Raw genomic sequence first — 12,170 nt, forward strand, 5'->3', positions numbered from 1 at the left:
CCCCCTGTTGAGCATTTGGTAGAGCACACGATGAAGAGTTGCGGCCCGGGCGAGCAAGGTCTCAAGGTAGGATTTTGGGAAACATATTGTGACAAGAGTCAACCAGAAGTAAGGACACAGGGCTGTTAGCAAGGCCCTGCAGCGTCACTGAAGAAAAAGGGGCTGGCAGGGCCCTACGCCCCCAGCAGAAACAGACTGTGCAAGAGGGTGCCACACACTTGCGGGTGGCTGCACTTTGTTTCAACAGAGGAGAGAGCGTGAACCCATGTAAAGAGAGACTGCTGATGCCCAAAGCTGCCCAAGCCAAGCATCAAAGCCTAAGAAGGCCCCAAACCCTATGTAGGGTAAGAGGAGAATGTGCACTGCAAGTGCAGACCCAGTCATGAAGGACACCACCGTAGGCCTGGAAAATGGGCATGACCAGTGGCAGCAAAAAGGGTACCCATGGAGGAAGAGACACTATGAGAGGTGCGCAGATGGCTGCTTCTGTCCATCAGACATCACAGGCAGGAGCCCGAGTGGGAGAGACCCACAGGACAAGATGCAATGCCAAGTGGAAAAGACCGAGAGAAACGGCCACACCCCAGCACCAGATGGCCACCATTGACCTGCCATAGAAAATGTCATGAGGAATAACCGACCCTGCAGAGTAACGTGCAACAGACACATCGAGGTGAAAGCGCTGTGCCATCGAGGGAAGACAGGAAGAGAAAAGAGGTGACCCTCCAGTCAAGAAGCAGACCCCCAAGAACATCACTGAGGAAGCGACAGGACAAGCCCAGCGTGAGGTCCATGAGGAGAAGGAATCAAGTCCTATCAGCAGGACTAAGCCAACGAGAGGTCCATGTGATACAACATGTGGCCGATGGTGCAACCACACCACAAGAAAAGAAATGGAGAGGAGAAGACAAAGAAATGTGGCACAAATGCCACGTCGTGAAGATTTGAGGAAGAAAAGGGTGTGGCAGACCTGTCACACAGAAGACCAGGAACACCAAAGGTGTGCCAGAGAAAGGGAAAAGGGCGATAGGATTGAGGACTCGTATCAGTACCAGAGAGGGCATCCATCAACACAAGCCAACCATCAGGGTAAACAGACGTCACTGGAACCAGCTCCATGGATGGACCAACTGTAAGGTGCCAGCATGTGTGAACCACGTCCAGGCCCCACGCTTCTCAGTGCGACCGTCCAGCCGCCTGTCACCAGCTGCTTGACACAGATGGCATCCCTGCTGGAAATTGCTGAATGACTTCCGCAAGTGGCTACAAAGTCCCTCTAGTCATTCCTTGTCTAAAAAATGATCTGTTGATCGAACTACTATTTGGTAAGTTCGTCATCCTTACTAGGTGCATCACTCATACCACCTAAGGCGCACCGCACAACCAGAGTAGAGCAGTATGTCAGCAAAAGGACCAGAAGTTGACAAGGCATCCCGGGCACTGTGGGAGACTGAACGCCCAAAAGCCTACTGTAAGCCCCCTGTGAACCTGAGACCTGCCAAAGCGAGCTTACTTGAATATTGGACCTTCCACCTGTTGGGATGCATGAGACTTGGACGTTGCCATTTTGGGAGTTCCGCAGCGACTCTCTTGGTGCAGCCTATGAGAGGCACACACATTCCACGCAGTCTGTGGCAATCCAGGGGCAAGGGCCTCAAGGGAATTCCAGTGAGAGGAGAATCCCAACCAGAAAGATGTGTCAGAAGGAGCTCCCCCACAGGGCACAGGAAATACTGAGGTCATGAACAGAGACTGATCACCCAAAGACTATTGGACAAAGGCCAGGCCAGTGTACTAAGTCCTGATGGCCTGAGCAGACAGACCCTGTGAAAACTACCCTTCTTGGTGGCTTGAGTGACTTGGATATGATCCTGTTGGCTGTTCCTCAATGCCACCTTCGGTCAGCTTGAGATAGGCCCTGCACAGTCCACACAGTCACATGGCAGCCCAACAAAAAGGGCCTCAAGGGGACTCCTGTGAGATGGAGTTTTGGCATGAGAGGGAAGCCTGAAGCTGCTCTACCAGTGAATGTTATGGAGCACCAGGGTCTTCAAGGAAGACGTACTTTCATCCATGTCATCCTGAGTCTTCGAAGGTTCGCAATCCCTTGAGCCTGAATGCCTTCCAAGAGATCCTTGGACTCACAACCCTCCTGAGCCACCTGCATTTAACTTTGTATATACCACTGCTCAGGATGCAATATCCCATTGGCCTGTATTGTACTGTGTAAGTAGACTGCAACACCGTGACCCCAGCCAGGACAGGATCAACAGTGCCTGAGTGAACTGTAATGTCATGGACAAGCGATTGAGGGATCCAGACTTAACCAACACTGTCATTTGTGCCCAGAGTAATCTCGTTAAACTATGGAGTTGTGCTGTGATGCCGAGTGCCACAATTGCCACTGTCCACACAGCATGTCTAATGGACCACCTGAAGAGACTCAGTGGTGCTTATTTTAGAGTTTATTTCTCCCCTACAGGTTGGACTTGTTTATTTCTTTTTTTATTTTTTTATTTGGGAGGTGTTAGAAATGGGGTCTATGATTGTCAGTCAGGTTGCCCCCTGTCTCAGCAAGGACCCTCACTCTAGTCAGGGCAAAGGAGAAACACACCCGGTTAACCCCTACCTACCACCTTAGTAGCTTGCCACGAGCAGAAAGGCTTAACCCAGAAGCCATGTGTAAAGTATTTGTACAAACACACACAGTAATACAGTGTGAATGTTTGATTTGGTCTATATTCTGTCCATCAACTGTTCTTTTTACATTTGTTGCCCCAAGTGGGAAGGGTATGCCCAGACGTGGGTCCCGTGCTCACTATGCCACCAGATTCAACCAATCCTGGCTAAAGAGGGGTGATACTCCGAAAGCTGTCCCAGGGTGCTTGTTTCTGGTCCAAGGAGGACCAAGCCTGGCAGATCGGGCTGGACTGTTCCTATGAGGAACAGGGTCAAGACTGATTTGCATGTGACTAGGTCCCAACTGGAATAGCATGGTGAGCATACAAACTGATGAATTAAACCCGGACCTGTAACTGGGGGTGAATGTTTAATTTGGTCTATATCCCATCCATCAACTGTTCTTTTAACTTTCTAAAAGTGTCATTTTAAAGTAACAATCTAAAAATCAATTTCACTAAAAGGTGTATTTTTAAATTGTGAATTCAGAGAGCCCAAACTCCATACCGCCTTCTGCAATAAAAGAGAAACTGCACTTTAAGAATACTTAAAGGCAGCCCCCATTTTAACCTATGAGAGAGATAGGCCTTGCAGCAGTGAAAAACAAATTTGGCAGTATTTTGCTGTTAGGACATGTAAAACACATCAGTACATGCCCACATTTAGCATACACTACACTCTGCTCAAGGGGCTACTGAGGGCTAACATTAGGTGTCTTGGGAGGCTCCCAAGCCAGAATAGTGTTAATCTTGAGTTGCAGGGGTGCCACCTGTCCACTCCCTACCTGGTCTCCCAAGTACACTACAGAGCCCTGCCCTATTTGGCACTTGCTAGCCTTAATAATGAGGCCTGTCTTCTGCAGGACCTCTAACACTTTACAGAGGTGTTGCAAGTGTTCCTCCCAAGTGAGGCTGAACACAGCAATGTCATCCAAGTAGGCTGCACTGAAATCATTCAATCCAGCCAACACCTGGTTAACTAGCCTCTGAAAGGCAGCAGGGGCATTGTTCATCCCAAAGGGCATCACCTTAAACTGGTAGTGCCCATCTAGGGTAGAAAATGTAGTCCTCTCCTTAACCCCCTCAGTCAGAGCAATTTGCCAATACCCAGACGTTAAGTCAAACCTGCTGAGATATTTGGCAGCCTCTAACCAATCAATAAGCTCATCAGCTCTGGGGATGGGGTGCGCGTCAGTTTTTGTAACTGTTTTGAGTCCCCGGTAATCCACACAGAACCAGATTTCTGGAGTGGCACCAGGAGCAGCAGCCTTTGGGACCAAGACCACTGGGCTGGCACAAGGGCTGCTGGAAAACTCAATAAGCCCAAGAGCTAACATTTTGGATACCTCATCCTTAATGCTGGCTCCAACCTTGTCAGTCACTCTGTAAACTTTATGTTTTACAGGTGGACTGTCCCCAGTGTCCACATCAATGTGTGCACAAGTGCGTGACCCCTTGGATCAAGGCAAACAATAAGTCAAACTGTCCCAACACCTAGTGGTGGTCCCTCTCTTGCTCTGGGTTTACACCCTCCCTAGACCCATCTTTCTCCTTAGCAGACAGGAGGTCAGGAAGAGGCTCTCTCTCTTCCTCCATCCCATCATCTGTTGCTAGGAGCATAGTCACCTCTGTCCTCTAGGCTAGTCCTTTAGGCTTGAGGTGGTTCACATGTAGGGCCCTCAAAGGTTTCCTAGGGGTCTGCAAGTTCACCAGATAGGTGGCCTTACTCTTGCGTTCCACCACTTCAAAAGGTCCAGTCCACTTGTCCTGGAGAGCCCTAGGCTCTATTGGGGCCATCACCCACACTTTCTGGCCAGGCTGAAACTCAACCAGAGTGGCATTCTGGTTGAGGCGAGAGTTTCATGCCCTCCTAGCTAGCTTCCAGGTTCTCTTGAGTGAGCTTCCTGAACCTTGCTGTCTGGTTTCTAAAAGCCAGCACGCAACTGAATACATCCTGGGGGGCTTACTGGAGGCTTTCTCCAAGCCTTTCCTAACAAGACTCAAAGGATCACTCATAAGGTGTCCATACAACAACTCAAAAGGGCTAAATCCAAGACCCTTTTGTGGAACCTCCCTGTAGGCCAACAGAAGGCATGGCAACAGGACATTCCACTTAAGCCTCTACGGCTCTGACAGACCCATGTCATGCCTTTCAAGGTAAGGTTGAATCTCACAACCAGGCCTTTTCATTGGGGACAGGAAGGAGTGGTAAACTTGTAGGTTACCCCACACTACTTCCACAGAGACTATCTATATGTAGATATTTAGTCGGTACCCCTATCGGACACCACTTCCTTGGGGAACCCCATGAGGGTAAAAACCCCCACCAGTGCAGGTCCCACCACAGAGGAGGTGATTGATTTAAAGGAAAGGCTTCTGGATTCCGGGTGGCAAGACCAGGACAAATCTGTTGTCCATGGTTGTCTTAGGCTGCAGGGCTCCCACAATGTCAATACCAACGCTTTCAAACGGGCTGCTGACAACAGGAAAAGGTTGGAGGGGAGCCTTACATTTACCCCCCCCTTTGCCTCTTGCCTGGCAAGTTTGGCAAGACCCACAGTGTGCATCTGAGTGCCTGGGTATTTGGGGCCAGTAAAAGTGGGTGACAAGATGTTTAAAGGTCTTGTCCTGCCCCAAATGTCCAGCTAAAGGCATATCATGAGCCAGACCCAGTACGAAGGCTCTGCAGCACTGGGGTACCACCAGCAAACAGGCTGACCCATGCTTAGCAACCTTAGGCTTACTATATAGGAGGCCATCCTCCCAATAAACCAGTTGTGAACCAGACTCCTTGCCAGAAGCCTGGTCTGCAGCCTGCTGCTGCAAACCCATCAGAGTAGGGCAAATCTTCTGTGCCTCACAGAATGCTTCCCTGTTGGGTCCCCATTCCTGCTGCCACTGCATCAGCTCAGGGACCTCCCCAGTTCAACCACCTGTTCTCCTGTAGCTTTGGAGGCATCCTCCTCAGGTTCAGTCTCCTCCCAGACCATGGGAACTTCTGGAGTGGGTTTCCTGCACCCCTTGCACTTCCTCCTTCTGGCAGACACCTAGGTCACTCTTTCAAGATCCAGGGTCTCCTGATCACCCTGACGGCTGCCATTGACCCGGTGGAAACACCCACCCACCCAGGCACACCCAACATCTCTAAGTTAGACCTGTGTTCCACCTCCTTCCAAGGGGAATCCTCTAGGTCATTGCCAAGCAGACAATCTACAGGCATGGTTGGACTCACAGCAACTCTCAAGGCACCTGAGATCCCCCCACATTCAAAGGGAACCTGCACCACTCTGCACAGGCACTCTGAGTTGTCTACTGTAACTACTTGGTAAATGCACGAGGAACTACCTTCTTCTCAGACACACGGTGACTTCTCACAGTAATCACACTAGCTCCTGTGTCTCTTGGAGCCTCCACCCTCAGTCCATTGATGGTCACATACTGCCTGTACCTTTTGATAAGGGCTATCTCAGCTGGCTCCCACTCACCTGAAACCAACTCCTCCTCAAGCACTACACTGGCCAAACCCTGTGACTGAGCACCAGTGGGGGCCAGCATCCACTTGGGACATTTGGGATCCCCCCTCGCATAACCCACTTGGTCACATGCATACCACTTGCAAGGACCCCCTCTGCAGGTTTCCCTTTAGAAAACCATGGCTTCTTTTCATCGGGGGCAGGGAATCCTTACCCTGGGAACTAAGTTGAGGCCCTTTAGGTCTTTGGTTGGCAGTCAGGTTGCCCCTGTCCAAGAAAGGACCCACACTCTAGTAAAGGTAAAGGAGAAACACACCAGGTTAACCCCGCTCACTCCCTTGGTCGATTGGCACTAGAAGAAAGGCTTAACCCAGAAGCAATGTGTTAAGTATTTGCCCCAACACACACAGTAATACAGTGAAATGCTACAAAATAGAAACCACACAGGTTTAGACAAATAGCCAATATTTAGCTAAACAAAACAAGACCAAAACAATGAAAGTCCAACATACACAAGCAAGATTAAGCATTTTTAAAAGATTAAACTTCAATATAGTGCTTAGAAACACAAATGCTTTGATTAGGTGATATCAAGGTGTTGTGATGGAGTCATTCCCAACAATCCGACGCCAATGGTAACGTTCACAGAGTCACACAGACCCCCAGGTACAGTATCTTGTGAAAATGAGGAAACAAGCCGGTGCACAGGGTCAGGTATCGTGGCATTGCTGGATCCGAGGCGGCATTGGTTCCGGTGCTGAAGAGCGAAAGAGCGGAGGTGTCATGAAGTGAAGTCGGGTCCCTGCTGCAGAGCGGTGAAGGTGAAGTGACATCGGTGTGAAGCGCTGGATCTGCTTTCTTCCGGTGGGGTCAATATCCGGTGGTCACAGTGTGGTGCGGTGAAGTCAGATGTCACGGACGTCGGTGACATAGCACTTTGGGACTCACAGAGACGCTGACTTCAGCGGGGTTGCTGTGGCGTTGGGCCTGCGGGTCGTCTCACTCCAGCGAGAACTACGGCTTCAGTTGCAGGCAGAATCATGGCGTCCGGCAGCAGCATCAGTCTGAAGTAGTCCGAAGTCTGTTTACTTGTTTTTTCCTGTTTTTTCCACCAGCTTCTCCTTTCCAGGGCCCTGGGACTTGATTAGGCACCACTTGGCATGGCACGAGTCTCAGCAGAGAGTCCAGGTGCTGGCAGAGAACGTTTTTGATGGCTCTGAGACTTCAGAACAGGAGAAAGCTTAGTCCAAGCCCTTGGAGATTCTTCTCAAGCAGGAATATACCACAAAGTCCAGCGTTTGTCCCCTTTCATAGGCAGAAACCAGCAACTATAGGATAGCGCAACAAAGCACAGTCACAGTCAGCCCTTCTTCTCAGCTCTTCAGCTCTTCTCATTGGCAGAGGTTCCTCTTGGTTCCAGAAGCAAATCTTGAAGAAATCTATGCCGGGGGTTTTGGGTCCACTATTTATACCCCGTTCTGCCTTTGAAGTTGCTCAATTTCAAAACATAGTCTCTGTTGTTTACAGGATCCTGCTGTGCTCAGGCCAGGCCCCAGGCACACACCAGGGAGTTGGAGACTGCATTGTGTGATGACAGTCACAGACCATTCAGGTGTAAGTGACTACTCCTCCCTCCACTCTAGCCCACATTGCTCATCAGGACATGCAGGCTACGCTCCAGCTCCCTTTATATCACTGTCAAGAGGAGATTCACAAACACCCCACAACTCTCAATCTGACCCAGACAGGGAATCCACTAACAGGCAGAGTCACAGAATGGTTAAAGCATGAAAATGCCTACTTTCTAAAAGTGGCATTCTCAAGCTAACAATATAAATACTAACTTTACTAAAATATGTATTTTTAAATTGTGAGTTCAGAGACCCCAAACTCCAAATCTCTATTGGCTCTCAAAGGGAAACTGCACTTTAAGAATATTTAAAGGCAGCCCCATGTTAACCTATGAGAGAGATAGGCTTTGCAACAGTGAACACTGAATTTGGCAGTATTTTGCTGTTAGGTTATGTAAAACACATTAGTACATGCCCACCTTTAGCATACACTGCATTCTGCCCAAGAGACTACCTAAGGCCTACCTTAGGGGTGCCTTACATGTAAAAAAAGGGAAGGTTTGGTCCTGGCAAGTGGGTACACATACCAAGTCAACTTGGCAGTCTAAAACTGCACACACAGACACTGCAGTGGCAATTCTGAGCCATGTTTTCAGGGCTACTCATGTTGGTAGCACAATTAGTGCTGCAGGCCCAATAGTAGCATTTGATTTACAGGCCCAAGGCACCTCTAGTGCACTTTACGAGGGACTTAATAGTAAATCAAATATGCCAATCACGGAAAAGCCAATTACACATACAATTTCACATAGGGAGCACTTGTACTTCACCATTGGTCAGCAGTGGTAAAGTGTATGCTGCATTGGTCCAAGAACTTAGCCTAATGCAGTGTTCTTTTTTGTGTGACATTTTTGAGACTTTTTTCAAAAGTTACCCTAAATTTCACCAGACTAAATTTTATGGTATCTGAAGTGAAAATTGAACATGAAGACATACCTTAGTCATAGGAGATACAGATAAGAGCACTCATTTGAGAGGCAAGCAATGTTCTATTCAAATCAACCGCCTACAGAGCACAATTCTGTAAACTTTCACTAACATTATGAATATTGTTCAAAGGAATGGCTCTTCCTACCAAGAACTGATCACTTCCAGCAAGGGGTCTGTAATTCACTTTTGACTTTAATGCATGCTCTGGATTGATTCATTGAACAATGTCATAATAGTTAGATAAACCAAGATCTGACCCAGAAAAGCATACTGCAGAATATTAAATAATGTTCAAATAGCAAAGATTCGATGCCCAGCCTTACACATAGCTGTCTCTACTTGACACCTTCACAGCCTGAATGCTTTAATCTGCATCTTTCTTCGACGGTTGGAGTCACACTTGGAGAACAATATTTAGCTGGTCCAGATGATTTCCTCCAGATACAAGCCTATATGTCTCCAGTGGCTGTACTCTAATCTTCATTCTCGTGTCACTAATCATAAACTTCTATATGAAGTCTCTGGAAGTCCTGCTCTCAGACAATTTCAGAATGCACCTTACTGTGTATGATAAAGAATTCAATCTTAACATCTAATCTAGTTATAACAATAAAGACTTGCAGGACTGATGGCATCACTTTTTAAATCCTCAGGGGGACCAAGTCCGTGCATTTCTACACTGACTGCAATTTCAGATTCTGTAGTCATGTTGAGCACAAGGTGCAATCAGCTTGTCATCAGTTTACTATTCTTTTCAGAGTGAAGCCCTTCCTTTCTGAAAGAGGGTTTAAGAGCTAACACCTTGGCTTTGGTCCTCCTATCACACCTCCACAGAGATAATAATATAGAGGTGCTAAAGTGTTTTACAATGTTGAGAAAATAATGCAATACTCTGTAGAATTAACATGCTGGCTTTAATGAAAAACAAATGTGGTTAATAGCAAAATTTATAGTAGGCAACCATATTTACTCATACTATGCCTTAACAGTTAAAGCAGCATTCTCTGACAAAGCTGGTATGCCTAAAGAATGCTGACCTAACATATAGGGGGTCATTATGAGTCCGTTGGATGGTTTTCACCATCTGCCAAACTTCAGACAGCAAGGCTACCGCCACACAAGCTACCTCCCTGCCGGCCCCATCAATAGTTTCCCGCTAGTTCAGCAGGTATGCTGGCCTAGCGGGAAACAGCCTACAGCATTGTCTCAGGCTCCTGATTAAGCCAGCGGCAATGCTGTAGGGAGCAGGGTGCACCATCACCATCGCAAAGTTCACTGTCTGCAATGCGATGGTGCTCGCCAGGGGGCTCCCTGTGTCACCTAGGCTTTCATTATTCTATTGAGACTACTGGATTTTGAGCAGCAGAATCGTCCTCGGTGTGAGAGACTGAGTCTAACCCACTGCGGGTGACACCTGTCGTTCTAATCCGGGTTTTTGTTCCGGCTAACTAGCAGTGCCTCATCCCTACCATAGGATAGTGATTATTGGGCAGCTGAGCGCATGACATACTAGGCTTCTCAGGAAAGTCGTGGTCACTCAGGTCGCATCCGGTTCTCTCATTTGCAATTCAGTCTCATATATAAACGACAAACAGAGGCAGTATATGTTTCAATAATGAGTTTAATAAAACGACTGCATCTTAGATAGCAAAGCGTGCGCTGCAATAACCAGGACGACACAACATGACAATATTAGAATTGTGTCAAGAAGAGTGAAGCATAAAAACAACGCTATCATACTGTCACTATAATCAATGGACTATTTCCTATCTAGGTATAGTTTGAGCACAGCATGTTAAGCTCTAATTCTGCCTTTCAGGTTCCCCTAGGAAGACATCAACCCCCATACCTGAGCAAAGGCCTGTGGTCTGCGTTAGCATCTGTGGTGAAGCATTCAGCAATCAGCATACAGTTGTGGTTCCCTGGCTGGAATCTCCCTGTAACGTGTAAGGGACAAGAAAGTGTTTATATAATAACAGAGCTGATGTTCTGAGAAAATGTCCCTAAGTAAGGATGTGTATTTTCTACGAATGTTGGAGACTAAACTTCTACCACGTTCACCGGCAATGTACCGAACTGTAGCCTTGAATGAAGCACAGAGTGATCAAGAATGTCTTGTTTGAGAACAGAGTGCTGGCCTAGGCAAAAACAGATAGGTGAAAAATAAAACAAGACCATAAAAATGGTTATTGTAATAATAATAATGCGAAGCTGAATAAAATATATCTAGGTTAAAGTGCACAGCGGCCTAGTGTGTTAAAATAACGTGCATGGAGGTATAACTAAAATGGCTAAACAACACCTGCAATGCCTATGCCAAGTGCATGGGCAGTGCAAGGGCCCCCCTGGGGCCCTCTTCACCAGTTCTCCTCCAGCATTTTAATGGCGGTGGTACCACCATGAAACCGTTGGTGGGGGAAGGGGTTATAATCCCGATGGCAGCTTTGCTTGTAGGACCGCCACCACCTCCAGACCGGCAGGGCTAGTGGTTCCCTGTCAGCCCGACTGCCAGGGTTGTAATGTGATGCTGGGACTGCTGCTTTGGTGGCAGTCTGACTGCCATATGAGAGTCTGGCGTTCTAGTGACCCCCAGACTCGTATGGAGGCCCAAAATGTTTATTTCCTAACCTTTCCGTGGATGTTTTTCATAATGAATAATAGTTGCACCAATGTATTTTGATTTAACTCTGCAAATGTTCCTACTTACACAAAGATCACTGTTCACTAATGAATAGAAATTTGTCATTTAGTGAGGTAATGAAGAAGTTCACACGTGAAGATGCAGCATTTCTAAAGGGAATAAATTATGTTAAAGTAAAGAAAAAAATCATTGTATTTGATAAGAAATATTTCCTTGAACATTGATGAAGGTGGATTTTTGTACTCTTGGTGAGGAGAAGAGGACTGATCGTATTCCCATGAGAGCACTGAATGATGTCTGGCTGGAGAAAGAAAAAACTTTGAGATGCAACATTGAAAGCTTGTGTTGTTCTTAATATTGTGTGTTCCAAGAGTAGGTTACAACATCTCTTACACCTTTCTTTCACAGAACACCCTGCTTTGCCATTTTCCAGGCTAAGACTCTACTGAGTTTCTTGAACTTCTTTTAATAGGAAGTTCTACTTTTAATAATTATTGCTTTACTGAACTGATATTTTAATGTTACAGTTTTATGCTTAATGATCTCTCTCTCTAACTGTAACTCTTTCTGGGTTCTGACACCATTCTCATTCCTAGAGTAGGGATTCTTTCTTTTATAGAACACAATTAATGCATTTATTATAATTTATTGATTACTTATTTTGATTATTGACAAGATCAATGACTGATACTGATGAATGTATATGCTGGTCACAATAAAGATGAAATTCTAAAAGAGTGGATTAGCAAAACCCTTACCACTCACATCAAACTCCCATTATTGATGGAATATAGAATTGAGATTGTGATGACTAATG

This window comes from Pleurodeles waltl, chromosome 6 (assembly GCF_031143425.1).
Source record: "Pleurodeles waltl isolate 20211129_DDA chromosome 6, aPleWal1.hap1.20221129, whole genome shotgun sequence".
NCBI classification, from domain to species: domain Eukaryota; kingdom Metazoa; phylum Chordata; class Amphibia; order Caudata; family Salamandridae; genus Pleurodeles; species Pleurodeles waltl.